Source organism: Triticum aestivum, chromosome 7A (genome assembly GCF_018294505.1).
Source record: "Triticum aestivum cultivar Chinese Spring chromosome 7A, IWGSC CS RefSeq v2.1, whole genome shotgun sequence".
In the NCBI taxonomy this organism is placed as follows: Eukaryota; Viridiplantae; Streptophyta; class Magnoliopsida; order Poales; family Poaceae; genus Triticum; species Triticum aestivum.
Window position 1 is genome coordinate 607646220 of NC_057812.1, and position 15916 is coordinate 607662135.

The 15916-nt window shown below is 49.1% G+C and overlaps 1 pseudogene; it reads left to right on the forward strand.

Annotated features, from left to right (window-relative positions):
• Positions 1 to 474: 474 nt before the first annotated feature.
• On the forward strand, positions 475 to 2456 carry LOC123152617 (F-box/FBD/LRR-repeat protein At1g13570-like; annotated as a pseudogene).
• The last annotated feature ends 13460 nt before the right edge of the window (positions 2457 to 15916 follow it).

A 15916-nucleotide genomic window follows, 5' to 3' on the forward strand; every position in this document is an offset into this window, starting at 1 on the left:
AATTTTAGTTTTTTTTTCATTTTATAAGGCTCAATTTGGTTGTTCACCATCACAAGTTCAGATTTCAAGGTGCATTAAATAATTGCATACAAGTATGAAGAGAAAATTGACTAATGCATGTATATTATGCATGCATGCATTGCAATTAATACATTAGTAAACATAAAATTTTGAGGAAAACAAGAGCATTAACTGGGTGCTTTTGTAAATTACAAAAAATATTCCACCACTCATCATCTACCTTGGTTGATGAGATTTTTGAATTGAGCCCTATAAACTGAAAAAGAGTGAGTAGTTAATTACTAACTCGAGTTACTCAACTGCAAAAATGGACAAACCATTGGCTGGTTGACGGGCCCAAGAGCACCGCCCGGTTTCCAACATTTGGCCCACCCGAAGCAGACAACACCACCGACCAAACCCTACAAATCTCCCCACCACCGCCGCCACTCGGTCACACACACACACCTCAGTCCTCGCTCGCCTCTCCACCGAAACCCTAGCCGGGCTCCTCGTGCTCTCCTCCCGCCGTCGCCAGCCATGGACGCGGAGCAGCTCCTAGCGTACATCTACACCTGCCTCCCGGAGCCGCCAGTCTCCGACACCGCTCGTCTCGCCGCCCGCCGTGCCGCCCACTACCACGGCGTCGACCGCATCAGCGGCCTCTCCGACGCGCTCCTCCAGGACATCGTCTCCCGCCTCCCCTTCAAGGACGCCGCGCGCACCGCCGTGCTCGCCACGCGCTGGCGTCGGGTCTGGCTCTCGGCTCCGCTCGTCGTCGTCGACACCCACCTCCTGGACCACTGGCCCCCGACTCGCGCCGACGCGCCGGCCGTCACCGCCGCGGTGTCGCACGCCCTCGCCGCGCATCCCGGGCCCTTCCGCTGCGTCCACCTCGTCTCCAGCCACATGGACGGGTACCCGGCCCAGCTCAAGCGCTGGCTCCGTCTCCTCGCCGCCAAGGGAGTCCAGGAGCTCGTCCTCGTCAACCGCTCCTGCCCGCGCCAGGTGCCTCTCCCCGGCACGCTCTTCCGCATCGCCACCCTCACCCGCCTCTACGTCGGCGTCTGGAAGTTCCCAGACGTATCCTGCCTCGGCGACGCCTCCTTCCCCAACCTTCGCGAGCTTGGCATCTTCAGTGTCGCCATGGAGAACGGGGACATCGAAGCCATCGTCTCCAGGAGCCCTGTTCTGGAGATCCTCAACATTCAAGGGAGCGTGAAGGGGTTGGGTCTCCACCTCATCAGCCAGAGCCTCTGGTGTGTGCAGATCTGCGATTCTGTGATAGAGAACATTGTCGTGGTGGACACGGGACACCCAGCGTCTGGAGCGGCTCATCCTGTACAAGGTCCGGGGATCTCTCAACCCTGCCAGTGTTCTGCGGACCGGGATCAAGATTGGCAATGCCCCCAAGCTGGAAATGTTCGGGTACCTGTAGCCAGGAAAGTACGTGCTTCAGGCCGGAGACACCATCATCATGGTACATGAGCATCACCTACGTACCTAAAATTTCCCATTTGTTCTATGGGCTACAATGTCTGATCTTTCTTTGTTGAATTGGGTGCATTCCATTCTAGCCTGGGATGAAGCCAAGCGCCAGCACTATGTTTACAAGTGTGACTATCCTGAGCCTGAATGTGCGTTTTGGAGTCCACGATGATGCCAATATGGTGGCCACGTTTCTAAAACGCTTTCCCAACGCATCGAGTCTGCATATCAGGGTACTGATCTTCATCACCACCTACTAGCATCATACATCTTTACACTTTTGTTGCTGATACATTGCATAGTCCATAAGTAATTGAACTGTTTAATGGTTTAATCAATTTGCAGTGTGAACAATGTGATGAATCCACTGGGAAGTTCGAACCTAAGTTCTGGGAGGAGGTTGGTCCCATCGTGAGTGTCATGTTGCGCATAGGGGTGATGACTATCCGTGAATTCAGAGGGGAGGAAGGCGAGATGGCTTTCCTCAAGTACTTCTTCACAAACGCGAGGGCGCTGAAGTATGTGGCGATCATCTTCCCCAATCCAAGCTTCTCTTCAATTTCAAAGAACTATGCATGCTCCAAAGCAAACTATCTGACTTCTCTGAATTGGGCCACTCAAGGCTGCGGATTCATGGTGTATGGGAGTACAGATCCTGAAGGAGGCAGACCATGGTGCTTCAAGACCGGAGCAATTTTTTCGCGTGACCCTTTCTCGTGGTGAAGTCGAAAGCTCCAACATATCTCATCGTCCAAAGTTTAATGTATGTGGGAGTGTTTAGTGTTAATCTTTTGCAACATGGTACAAGCTAGGTATCGTTATTGTTCGCGTTTATGATGATGTCGCGGTATTCTTGGTTCTAGCATGATCGGCTTGAAGTGTTGAGTAGCTAGTGCGCAACTGTTGATAAGAAATCAGTGCTCGCTATGCATGTGTTTTGTTCAAGTAGATGAATGTTGCCTTAGCATCTGCTGGGTTTATCTTGGTGGTGATGGATGCCTGATAAGGCAAAGTAAGAGATGAATGGTGCAAACTAACCTCATTGCCTGATAGCTGATAGTGATGGTTGCCTGATAATCTCGCTGGCTTATGCACTGGGGATGAACTAATGCATGCATGTGGTTGTCTACTGGTTGATAGCAGTGTTACGATTATGCAGATCGACCGCATGCGTGCAGGGTATGCCAGATAGATCATCTCCATGCGTATATACGCCAAAAAGCTATTTTTATTTTCACCCCGATGGTGACCCTTTTTTGATAAAGGTGCTTTTTATTGACTCAAAATGAGTGCACATCCCACCTCTGCATAGATAAGATGTACACAATCAACACTAATGTACACACACATAAACACACCGCCGAAATCAAAGTTATGTAAGACCAAAACTATGCAGATGCAAGTAAAATGGGAAAAAAAATATGAAGCGATCAAAACAGCCCACGACAACGATCACATCTGCACCAACCATCTTTTTACAACATAGGTCTATACAACGAAAATGTTCTTCAACAACAACGTCTTCATGAAGGGAACAACACTCAAGCGCCACCATCATCGCATCCAATCACCAAATGCCGAAATCTAGTTTTTCACACAGAAGAACAAGTCCAAGCATATCCGAGCGATGCATCAACAAGGTAACGATGCAAAAGTAATGCCAGATAAAACCAACTCAGTTCTTACCTAGGGTTTTCACCTTGAAGATTCAGACTGGGTACTCGAGAATCACCATCCAATTTACGTCAATCAAGTCTTATCAGCCACCACTTTATGTGATCCCAACAGCTACATGCGTTGGACTAGAAATCACAATGTTGTCGTTGCACAACCATACCCTCTGTGTCAAGCCGCCGTCCATAGATTGTGTCTCACCGTCATAGGCGAACTGGCCAGAGTGAGAGCCACCAGAATCCACAAAGGAGCCTTTTGGTTGCATCCGCAACCATGCAGTACAAGCCGCTAGCAGCAACCACCTGTTCCGGAGCGAGGAACCCTCATGAAGACTTTCCAGTGTCCACTGTGACCTGCATATTCAGGGTCAGCCGGTGCCGCCACATAGTTACAACTCCAACCCTGACAAGCAGCCTGTAACGCCCTCGATGCGGCTATATCTCTCACGTGTCGAAGCACGACTTAGAGGCATAACCGCATTGAAAGCAATGTCGCAAGTGATGTAATCTTCACAACAACCCATGTAATATAATAAAGGGAAAAGGATACATAGTTGGCTTACACTCGCCACGTCAAACAAATATCATAAATAGCATTACATTCATCCAAATACACTCAAGGTCCGACTACGGAACCAAAATGAAGATAAACCCCAAATGCAACATAGTCCCCGATCGCCCCAACTGGGCACCACTACTGATCATCTGGGAAAGACATGTAGTAACGACGAGAGTCTTCATCGAACTCCCACTTGAGCTCGGTCATATCATCTGGAGCGGTATCATCGGTCCCTGCATCTGGTTTTGGAAGTAATCTGTGAGTCACGGGGACTCAGCAATCTCACACCCTCGCGATCAAGACTATTTAAGCTTATAGGTAAGGCAAAGATATGAGGTGGAGCTGCAGCAAGCGACTCGCATATATGGTGGCTAACATACGTAAATGAGAGCAAGAAGAGAAGGCAAAAGCACGGTCGAACAACTATGATCAAGAAGTGATCCTAGAACAACCTACGTCAATCATTAATCCAACACCGTGTTCACTTCCCGGACTCCGCCGAGAAGAGACCATCACGGTTACACACGCGATTGGTGCATTTTAATTAAGTTAAGTTTCAGGTTATCTACAACCGGACATTAACAAATTCCCATCTTCCCATAACTGCGGGCACGACTTTCGAAAGTTCAAATCCCTGCAGGGGAGTCCCAACTTAGCCCATCACAAGCTCTCACGGTCAATGAAGGATGTTCCTTCTCCCAAGACAATTCGATCAGACTCGGCATCCCGGTTACAAGACATCTCGACAATGGTACAACAAGTCCAGCAACACCGCCCGAATGTGCCGACAAATCCCGATAGGAACTGCACATATCTCGTTCTCAGGGCACACTCAGATGAGACTAGCTACGAGTAAAACCAACCCTCAAGTTTCCCCGAGGTGGCCCCGCAGGCAGCTTAGTTTGCACCAACACTCAGAGGAGCACTGGCCCGGGGGGTTTAAATAAAGATGACCCTTGGGCTCCGGAAACCCAAGGGAAAAAGAGGCTAGGTGGCGAATGGTAAAACCAAGGTTGGGCATTGTTGGAGGAGTTTTATTCAAGGCGAACTGTCAAGGGGTTCCCATTATAACCCAACCGTGCAAGGAACGCAAAATCCGGGAACATAACACCGATATGACGGAAACTAGGGCAGCAAGAGTGGAACAAAACACCAGGCATAAGGCCGAGCCTTCCACCGTTTACCAAGTATGTCGTGGTTTTGTCACGACAGATGTCCTAGAGAAAGGACTTAGTCGTGGAGCCATCACGACGGGTTAGCTTGAAGGGGTTAAAGCGGACACAGGGACGCAAGAGAGTTTATACTAGTTCGGCCCCTTCGATGAAGGTAAAAGCCTACGTCTAGTTGTGATGGAATTGATGGGGTTTCGATGACTAGGGAGCAAACAAGCTTCGCCTATGTCTCGAGTTGTTGTCTGTTGTCCTTGAACCGCCATCGGGTCGTCCCCTTATATACACGGGTGACTCCCGTCGGTTCACAGAGTCCCGACACCGGTCGATATTCGTATCCGGGTTAGTCTCTCCTTATTCCTAACTTACAATACAAGTTTATATACAAATTCCGGTTTACAGCTACCAGTCTTGAACCGGCTACGGGCCTTAGGCCCTCATCTGCCTTCTTGGGCTTTATCACTTTTGGAGCTACTAATGAAGTTGACCCGGCCCAGATAGGCTGGTTTACGCCCAGCAGTAATATCCCCAACATTAGGCCCCAGATTGATTTGAACGGGTTCATGTCAATCCTTTAACAAAAACTTCATCTTCAACGTCTTCTCTTAAGTTGGTAAACCGCCATGATGTCATCTTCTCTGATTACTGCAAACTGGAGTGACTTCATCTGTCATAATGAAGCTATCCATTACGCTTCTTTGTTTAATAGATCGGCGGAAATCGAGGCGACAGCTCCGTTTCGTGGCCCCTTGATTGTCGCGCCTGACTCATGTTCTTTCGCCTTATAAATAGGACCGAAGGGTCATTTCTTTTCTCCTTCCGTTCCTTCTTCATCTTCCTCGCGTCGCCGGCCTCGGAGCTCCGCCGCCGCCGTCGACCTCTGCCTCATCTTTGGCCGCTGCATCAACCTGAACGCACCAGAGCATCGCGTCAACCTTCCGCATCTTCCTCAGCTTCGGTAAATCTTCTATCCTTTCCCCCGCAGATCTGACCTAGGGTTTCGCAGTTCTTCAGTGTTCATCTTCTACGTCTTGCTCATGCGATAGGTCTTTAGCTGAATCCGCAAATCTTCACTCTGTGCAATGGTAGTTGTTTGACCTTCGCCTTCACTTATGCATCTCAAAACCATAGATCTATATGAACGTTTTGCTCATTGGTTCGGTACTGCTCCTTTGAACCTCTAAGTATTTATATCTTTTCTGAATTTGCTTCAGATCCAATGCCATAAGGAAATCTTGTGAAACCTGTTTCTGCGTACTTGTCCATCCGCAATGCCTAGATCAGGCGGTTTAACCTTATAGAAAAATTTTCCAAACCAGTATATGCCATTAGTCCCCTTATTGAACCGCCAGATGCTTCCATTCTTGCTGATTCTCCTAGCCCCCAAGGGTCGGTTTGTAATATTCTTTCAAACCGGGACTTACCAATATAAATCTTGATGCTTTGAAATTCGCTGATGTAGCCCCCAAGGGCCGGTTCAACTTAACGTAGTTAAACCGGTACTTCAAGTAATTGAAATTGCCGCATCAGAATATATACGAGCAAATAGCCATTAGCCCCCAAGTGCCAAGTTGAATACTTGTATTGATCTTGGGACTTTGTAAGCAATTGAAAGATGAAGATCGAATATGCATTAGCCCCCAAGTACTAAGTGCATAACTTGTTATGTGATTGGTACTTGAATCCTTATACCGAGTTGTTGAAGCATATATCTATATGCATGCAGGCGGAGCTGAAGACGAAAGAAAACCAAGTCATCGATCTCCAAGAAAACCTGAAAACCCAACAGGCTAAAACCTCCAAAGCAAAAGAGGAATTGGCCAGCGCTTTAAGCGCCATGGAACAGCTTAAGGAGAGCTTCAAGAAGAAGCGGACGGATTGGGCCACTGAAAAGTCCGCTTTGATCAAACGAGCAGAGGATGCCGAGGCTGCACTAAAACCAGTGGCGGATGAACTGACCAGCATAAAGCGGCACGTGCATGCCATGACTACTGCTATCTTTGGTAAGCCACTTTGCCTTATGAATTGGCTCTGCCTCCTTACAGAGTCACCGGTTTATTAACCCTTTATGGTATTTCAGGGACACGCATTGGTCACTTGGGGTCAGATGTGCGGAAGAAATTGAAAGCCGCCTATACATTGGTTGAACAATTGTATACTGGTGCCCAACGGATCATCTGTACCGCATCTCATAACAAACCGGCGCCCACTTTGATTCAAGATACTCTGATGAAACTGTCGGTGCTTCCTGCCCGGGTTGAAGAGCTGAAGAAATCTGCTGCTCGAACCGATGCAATCAATGCCTTAATCCAGGCAAAAGCCTGGGTGCTGAATTTTGATCCTATTGAAGCGGCTCAGGGCTATCCCAGCTTGAAGGAAGACGGGTCAGAATTTGGTGAAGCGGATCTGCGAGCAATAAACCGGGAGGTACGTCCGCTAGCTTGTCAATTGGCTGAGGAAGCAGACTTGTCTCATTATCAAGCCCAATATGACAGCCAGAACAAGCGAATAGCCGCACCAATCCATGAATCGGAAAATCTGATCCCTCCAATCTGTAAGCATACTTACGATCCCGATATTGACCCGTCATTGCTGATCCATGATGAAGTTGTTTTTCAAGCATTAATGGGAATCGACTGGACAACTGTGGATTTCCAGCCACTGGGTAGAGAAACGGAGGCTGAAGCGGCGCAGGATGACCCACAACCATCAGGCCAGGCTGGTGACCAAGCTTGAACCGGAAGCCAGTTTGAAAACTGCCTCTCCTTTGCGAAAAACAGTTATATTATTATGGGCACCATGTTGCCTTGTAATAGGCTAGCTGATACCTTTGTTGTTGATATGCCTTCGTGCCTAATTTGTTCTTCCTGTGGTAATGAACCTTCCAAAACACTTTCTGAAATGAAAAATTCGTCAAGTGCCACCGCGGTTGTACCGTCAGGCGGAATATGATGTCTTCATATATGAAATCAAAACATCCAAATTTGAAGTATATGATCAAATTTTTGAGATACATACTACCGGCCATCGTTGAGCGTGAAGTTGGCTTGGCCAATCTTGAAGCGGAGTTTTGCAAACCCACACTGTTGGAGGAGATAACAGCTCCTGTATATATATGACGCTGGTTTTACCATGTAAACCATGCCGGATTATAATAAACACCGTGTTACTCCATAGGAGGATGTTAACAACAAGGATCAAACCGGGCAAATAGCCCCTAGATTGACGTGAACTGTGTTCCGTCAATTGATTGGTTAAAAAACTTTGTCGGTTTAAAAAAATGCAAAAAAAAGCAAAAAAAACCTTCAAAGAAAAGTGTGAAGCAAAAGCAATGACAAAACCGTTTGCCAAAAAAGGTTTATTTAAGCTGATCAAATGGTGTTACCATGGCCAAAACACGACCAAGCTCCCGTTAGGTGTAACTATGGTTCTAGTCAGCCAGGTCCCCAAATGAAACCGTGGCATTTATGCCGACCAAATGGCATGGTCATGGTTCGGGTTCGACCAAGCCCCCAAGTGATTATGTGGCCTTAGGCCGATCAAGAGGCATGACTGGTTCAGACATGACCAAGTCCCCAAGTGATCTGGTGGCTCTCGCCTATCAAGAGGCATGGTATTGGTTCGGATACGACCAATCCTCCAAGTGATATAACACGATGATTTTAGCAAAGCGGACTCAAGGGGTAAACCGGAAGCCGCTTTAGAATAACTCCGTGTAACCACACATGATGTAAAAGAACAGATACCCCACTTTTAGCTGAGGTTCCGGTTTATTATAGTTAATATATACATCGTTGTAATATGTACATAAGTAGAACCAATGGCTCAGATATAATAAGGCCGAAGATGAGCTATGTTCCACGGCCTGTTGATCTCCTCCTCCGATGTACGTGAGTCCTTATGTTCTCGAATATCGATCAGATAGTATGACCCGTTGTGCAGATTCTTGCTGACCACGAAAGGCCCCTCCCAAGGTGGGGATAACTTATGCATATCAGTCTGATCTTGGATGAGCCGAAGCACCAAATTTCCCTCCTGAAAGGTTCTGGTTCTGACCCGGCGACTGTGATAACGACGAAGATCTTGCTGGTAAATCGCCGATCGGGCGGCTGCGATATCACGCTCTTCATCCAACCGGTCCAAAGCATCTTGCCGTGTTGTCTCGTTGTCCGCTTCAATATAAGTTGTTACATGAGGTGAGTCATGACGAATATCACTGGGGAGAACCGCCTCCGCTCCATAAACCATGAAGAACGGTGTGTATCCTGTTGATCTATTAGGCGTTGTATTGATGCTCCATAACACAGATGGTAATTCTTCTACCCAACAGCCCGGCGTTCTCTGCAAAGGAACCATGAGCCGGGGCTTGATGCCTCTCAAGATCTCTTGATTAGCTCTTTCTGCTTGACCATTGGACTGTGGATGTGCCACTGATGAAACGTCGAGCCGGATGTGCTCCTGTTCGCAGAACTCCTTCATAGCACCTTTGGAAAAATTGGTACTATTATCTGTGATGATACTGTGTGGAAAGCCAAACCGGAAAATCACTTTTTTAATAAATTGAACTGTCGTGGCCGCATCACACTTGCTGACAGGTTCTGCCTCCACCCACTTTGTAAACTTGTCAACCGCCACCAGGAGATGGGTCTTCTTATCTTTGGACCTTTTAAAAGGCCCAACCATATCCAGCCCCCAAGTTGCAAACGGCCAAGTAATTGGAATCATTCTCAATTCTTGAGCCGGTAGATGAGCACGTCTTGAAAACCTTTAGCAACCATCACATCGTCTGACCAGATCCTCCGCATCAGCATGAGCAGTTAACCAATAGAAGCCATGGCGAAACGCTTTAGCCACCAGAGACTTTGAACCGGCGTGGTGACCACAATCTCCTTCGTGGATCTCACGCAAAATTTCACGGCCTTCTTCAGGGGACACGCAGCGTTGAAAAGCTCCTGATACACTGCAATGATGCAACTCGCCGTTGATAATAGCCATGGACTTGGATCGCCGGATTATCTGCCGGGCCAGAATCTCATCCTCTGGCAACTCACCCCGGTTCTTGTACGCCAGGTAAGGAAGCGTCCAATCCGGAATAACATGAAGAGATGCCACCAATTGAGCCTTCGGATCAGGAATAGCCAAATCCTCTTCACCAGGGATCTTGACCGATGGGTTGTGCAGCACATCCAGAAAAACATTGGGCGGGACCGGTTTGCGCAGAGAGCCCAGCCGGCTTAAAGCGTCCGCCGCTTCATTTTTCCGCCGGTCCACGTGGCCCACCTGATAGCCTCTGAAATAACCTGCAACAATATCCACCTCACGACGATATGCTGCCATGAGTGGGTCCTTGGAGTCCCAAGTGCCAGACACCTGCTGAGCCACAAGGTCCGAGTCACCGAAGCACTTAACTCGACTTAGATTCATCTCCTTAGCCACCCGGAGACCATGGAGCAAGGCTTCATACTCAGCTGCATTGTTAGTGCAAGGGAACATTAAGCGGAGAACATAACAAAACTTATCACCTTGTGGGGAAGTTAATACGACTCCATCCCCTGAGCCTTCCAATTGCCTGGATCCATCAAAATGGATGGTCCAATACGTATGATCCGGCTTTTCTTCAGGTGCTTGCATTTCCATCCAATCATTGATGAAATCAACAAGTGCTTGATACTTAACCGCTGTCCGAGGCACGTACTTCAAACCGTACGGCCCCAGCTCTATAGCCCACTTTGCAATCCGGCCAGTTGCTTCCCGGTTCTGGATGATATCTCCCAAAGGAGCAGAACTGACCATTGTAATTGGATGCCCTTGGAAGTATTGTTTAAGCTTCCGGCTTGCCATAAAAACTCCATACACCGGCTTCTGCCAATGTGGATACCTTTGCTTGGACTCAATGAGCACCTCGCTGATATAATAGACCGGACGTTGAACCGGATGCTCCTTACCTGCCTCCTTTCGCTCTACCACAATAGCCATGCTGACCGCCCGAGCATTACCAGCAACATATAGCAGCAACGGCTCCTTATCAATGGAGCAGCGAGCACAGGCGGATTGGCCAATTGCCGTTTTAAGTCCTCAAACGCTTCATCAGCAGCAGAACTCCAGACAAACTGATCCATCTTCTTCAACATCTGATACAAAGGGATTGCCTTCTCACTGAGGCGACTGATAAACCGGCTTAACACAGCAATCCGGCCTGCCAGGCGCTGAACATCATTGATACACTTCGGTTTGGCGAGGGAGGTGATTGTTGTGATCTTCTCTGGATTAGCCTCAATTCCCCTATTGGACACCAAAAAGCCTAATAACTTGCCCGCCGGTACACCAAAGACACACTTATCCGGATTAAGCATCATCTTGTATGTTCTCAGGTTATCAAAGGTTTCCTTCAAATCATCAATCAGAGTCTCCTTCTCCCTAGACTTAACCACGATATCATCCATGTAAGCATGTACATTACGACCAATCTGCTTGTGAAGACAATTTTGTACACACCGTTGGTAAGTTGCTTGGGCACTCTTGAGCCCGAAGGGCATAGACACATAGCAGAAGGCTCCAAAGGGAGTTATAAATGTCGTCTTCTCCTGGTCCTTAACTGCCATTTTAATCTGATGATAGCCAGAATACGCATCCAAAAAACTTAAACGCTCACAGCCCGCCGTAGCATCAATAATTTGATCAATACGGGGGAGGGCAAAAGGATCTGCTACACAAGCCTTATTAAGATCTGTGTAATCCACACACATGCGCCAAGTGCCCTTTTTCTTGAGGACCAGCACCAGATTGGCAAGCCACTCAGGGTGAAAAACTTCAACAATAAAGCCAGCTGCTAAGAGCCTGGCTACCTCTTCTCCAATTGCCTTGCGTCTTTCTTCGTTAAACCGGCGGAGGAACTGTTTCACCGGTTTATACTTAGGATCCACATTAAGTGTGTGCTCAGCGAGTTGCCTCGGTACACCTGGCATGTCAGAGGGTTTCCATGCAAAAATGTCCCGATTCTCACGGATGAACTCGATGAGCGCGCTTTCCTATTTCGGATCCAAGTTGGCACTGATGTTGAACTGCTTGGACGAATCACCAGGTACGAAGTCAACAAGCTTAGTTTCTGCTGCCGATTTGAACTTCAGGGCCGGATCATGCTCCGTAGTTGGCTTCTTCAACGGAGTCATGTCCGCCGGGTCAACATTGTCTTTATAATACTTCAACTCCTCGGTGGCACAAACCGACTCTGCATAAGCCGCATCTCCTTCCTCGCATTCCAAAGTGATTTTGCGGCTTCCGTGAACTATTATTGTCCCCTTATGACCCGGCATTTTGAGCTGCAAATACACATAACAGGGTCGAGCCATAAACTTGGCGTAGGCCGGTTGCCCAAACAGGGCATGATATGGACTTTGGATTTTCACCACTTCAAACGTTAAATTCTCCGACCTGGAATCATGATCATCCCCAAAGGCCACTTCCAGAGCTATCTTACCAACGGGATATGCTGATCTGCCAGGCACTACACCATGGAATACTGTATTAGACAGTTTGAGATTCTTATCTGTTAGTCCCATACGATGGAAGGTCTCATAGTACTGGATGTTAATGCTGCTCCCTCCATCCATGAGCACCTTGGTGAACTTATAACCTCCCACCTGAGGCGCCACCACCAGAGCCAACTGACCCAGATTATCGACCTGGGGTGGGTGATCCTATCTGCTCCATATGATTGGTTGTTCAGACCAACGCAGATAACGGGGTATGGCCGGTTCAACAGAGTTGACTGCCCACCTCTAAACCTTCCGGTCTCGCTTGTCCAAGCTAGTGGTGAAGACATGGTACTGCCCACTACTCAACTGCTTTGGGTTGCTCTGGTAACCTGACTGTTGCTGATGTTGGTTGTAACCACCCTGGTTGTTCTGACTATTTTGACCATTATGTCCGTCCGGATTGCCATTGAATCCTGAACCGGAACTTCCTCCACCGTAACCCGGCCCAGATCCTGAACCACAGCCGGATTCGGGATCATACCGGAAATTATTATAATTCTTGAACTCCTGCATAATAAACCAATCCTTCCAAAGGTGGTTTGCTGGCGCCTCCTTCGTCCCATGTCTTGGACAGGGCTGGCTTAGCAGATAGTTTAGGCGGTTTGGGTTAGGGTTGGGTGCTCCATTACGATTTTTTGGTCTACCCTTGCATCGCTGGCCATCGTCCTGTGCGTTGGTATTAGCCACAAAGTCCATGTTACCATCTGCTTTACGCTTGCCTCCACCACCATTGCCTGCCCAGTGATGCTGCTGACCTTTGGAGCTTCTGTTCTTCTTCCCTTTCCCTGTCTTGTCATCATCAGATTTGGGATCCTTGGTACTATCAGAATCATCATATTTCACCAAAGAGGCCATGAGAGTCCCCATGTTAGTGCAATGACGCTTCGTCCGTCCCAATTTCAGCTTCAGGGGCCCAAACCGCAGTTGCCTTCTAGGGTTAATACTGCGGTGTCAGCGTTGATGCGGTCTGAGGAATGCAACACTTGTGAAACCCGGTGCACCCAATGAGTCGTTGATTCTCCTTCTTCCTGGACACATGCATCTAAGTCCACTATCGACATAGGCTGTTTACAGGTATCCCTGAAATTGCTGATAAACCGGGCTCGTAATTGGGGCCATGAACTGATAGAATTAGCCGGCAAGCTTTTTAACCAAGTACGGCCGTTCCTTCAAGCATCATGGTGAAGTATTTCGCACACGCCGCGTCATCCACATCAAGCATCTCCATGGCCATCTCATAGCTCTCCACCCATGTCTCTAGAGGTTGATCCGCCGTGTAATTTGGTACCTTGCGCGGGCCTTTGAAATCCTTGGGCAGGCGTACGTTGCGTAAAGCGGGGATAAGGCAAGGCACCCCCAAAGAACTAGAAGTAACACCAGGTTCAGTCGAGGTGGTTGGACGAACCGGCGTGAGCTGCCGAGCCTGATGCTGTGTGGCTAACTCGGCCTCCCTGCGCGTGCGGGCCCGGTCCACCACTCCCTGAGCGTTATCAGCACCACCCGCCGGGTTGTTGTCACGGGGTGCCCCACGTCGTTCATTACTCGACACTGCTGGTTCATCCATATGTCTGCTATAGCTCCGGCTTGGACGGGGGGTCGAGTGGATCTGGTCGTGGCTGTACGAGTACGCTTCCTATTGGGCCAAAGCTGTCCTCAGAAGTTCCTTGACCTGTCGTGTCTCTACTGCCTGCGGCGAGTTACCTTCAATTGGAATGGCCTCCAGCCGTGCAGCAGTGGCAACAAGATTGTCCATTGGGTTGGAGTAGTGACCCGGAGGTGTTAAGGCAGCCTGAGGTATAACGGTGTTTTGATGAGGCGGGTCCATCTGACGAGGCTGAACCGGTGCACCGGCTGTAGGGGCTTCTGCCCGGTTTCCCTCCAGCGGATTGCCGGCTCTTGGTCTTGGAGTGTTGAAAAGGTCTCTGGCCTCAAAAACCGGAGGTAAGCGGGATCGGTGCTTCCTCCTCATGACTTCATGCGACGCGCTCTGGTCCAACATAAGCCTGTAGGCCTGTGCGTCTAAAGCGGCCCGCTCTGTGGCCATCCTGGTGTCCTCAGCCGCCAGATCCGCCTTGGCCTGGGTGATTTGTTCCATTACCTTTGCAATCTCCGCGTTGTGAACGTCCTGATCCGGCGGATTGACCTCCGCCATAAGCACAACCAACGCATCAAATAGTTCTGATAGAACCTGAGCCGGCGGGCGCACAGGGCCTCCTGCCCCGGCAGCCGTTGCCGCTGCTGAACCGGAGGTCGTTGCCGCAGCGGTCGAAGAATGAAGCGCTGCTTGTGTGCCAGTCATGAATATTCCAACCCGGTTGGGCAGATCAGAGGGGTCCGGAATACTATCGCCATCGGAACAGCCCCAAATCCGGCCGTCTTGAAGCTGATAAAGAGATTCGGTTTCTCCGGTCGATGACTCGTCATCGGAACAAACGACAGCATCGCCGCGAGATTCTGATCCATCCTCATAACTTCCTCCATGGATGACTCCCATGAAGGCACGCTTCATGGCCGGTTTAACCCGGGCGGATCGCGCACGCTGAGCCGTCTCGACGAGGTCGGTGCAGATGTCCGGCTCAGGGCCCGGTTCATCGATCTTGCCAATGAAAACGTGAATGCTACCAAAGGGGACCCGATATCCGTACTCAATTGAGCCGGCCTCGGGGCCCCAGCCTGTGTCGTCGATGTAGAGCTTGCCGCGACGACTCTTAGTCATCCGGCCTACAGCGTAGCCCTCGAGTCCTTCAAAGCGGCCCTCCAAGAACCGGAAACCATCGTGCGATAGCCCCACGGTGGGCGCCAACTGTCGTGGTTTTGTCACGGCAGATGTCCTAGAGAAAGGACTTAGTCATGGAGCCATCGCGACGGGTTAGCTTGAAGGGGTTAAAGCGGACACAGGGACGCAAGAGAGTTTATACTAGTTCAGCCCCTTCGATGAAGGTAAAAGCCTACGTCTAGTTGTGATGGAATTGATGGGGTTTCGATGACTAGGGAGCAAACAAGCTTCGCCTATGTCTCGAGTTGTTGTATGTTGTCCTTGAACCACCGCCGGGTCGTCCCCTTATATACACGGGTGACTCCCGTCGGTTCACAGAGTCCCGACACCGGTCGATATTCGTATCCGGGTTGGTCTCTCCTTATTCCTAACTTACAATACAAGTTTATATACAAATTCCGGTTTACAGCTACCAGTCTTGAACCGGCTACGGGCCTTAGGCCCTCATCTGCCTTCTTGGGCTTTATCACTTTTGGAGCTACTGATGAAGTTGACCTGGCCCAGATAGGCCGGTTTACGCCCAGCAGTAATATCCCCAACAAAGTATATAGGTGCATTAAGATAAAAAAAGATAATATGATGATATCCCAACAATAAACAAGTTCCAATAAGGAACGATCTCCAATCTTCACATGCAGCTAGCAACGCTATAAGAGGGGCTGAGCAAAGCGGTAACATAGCCAAACAACGGTTTGCTAGGACAAGGTGGGTTAGAG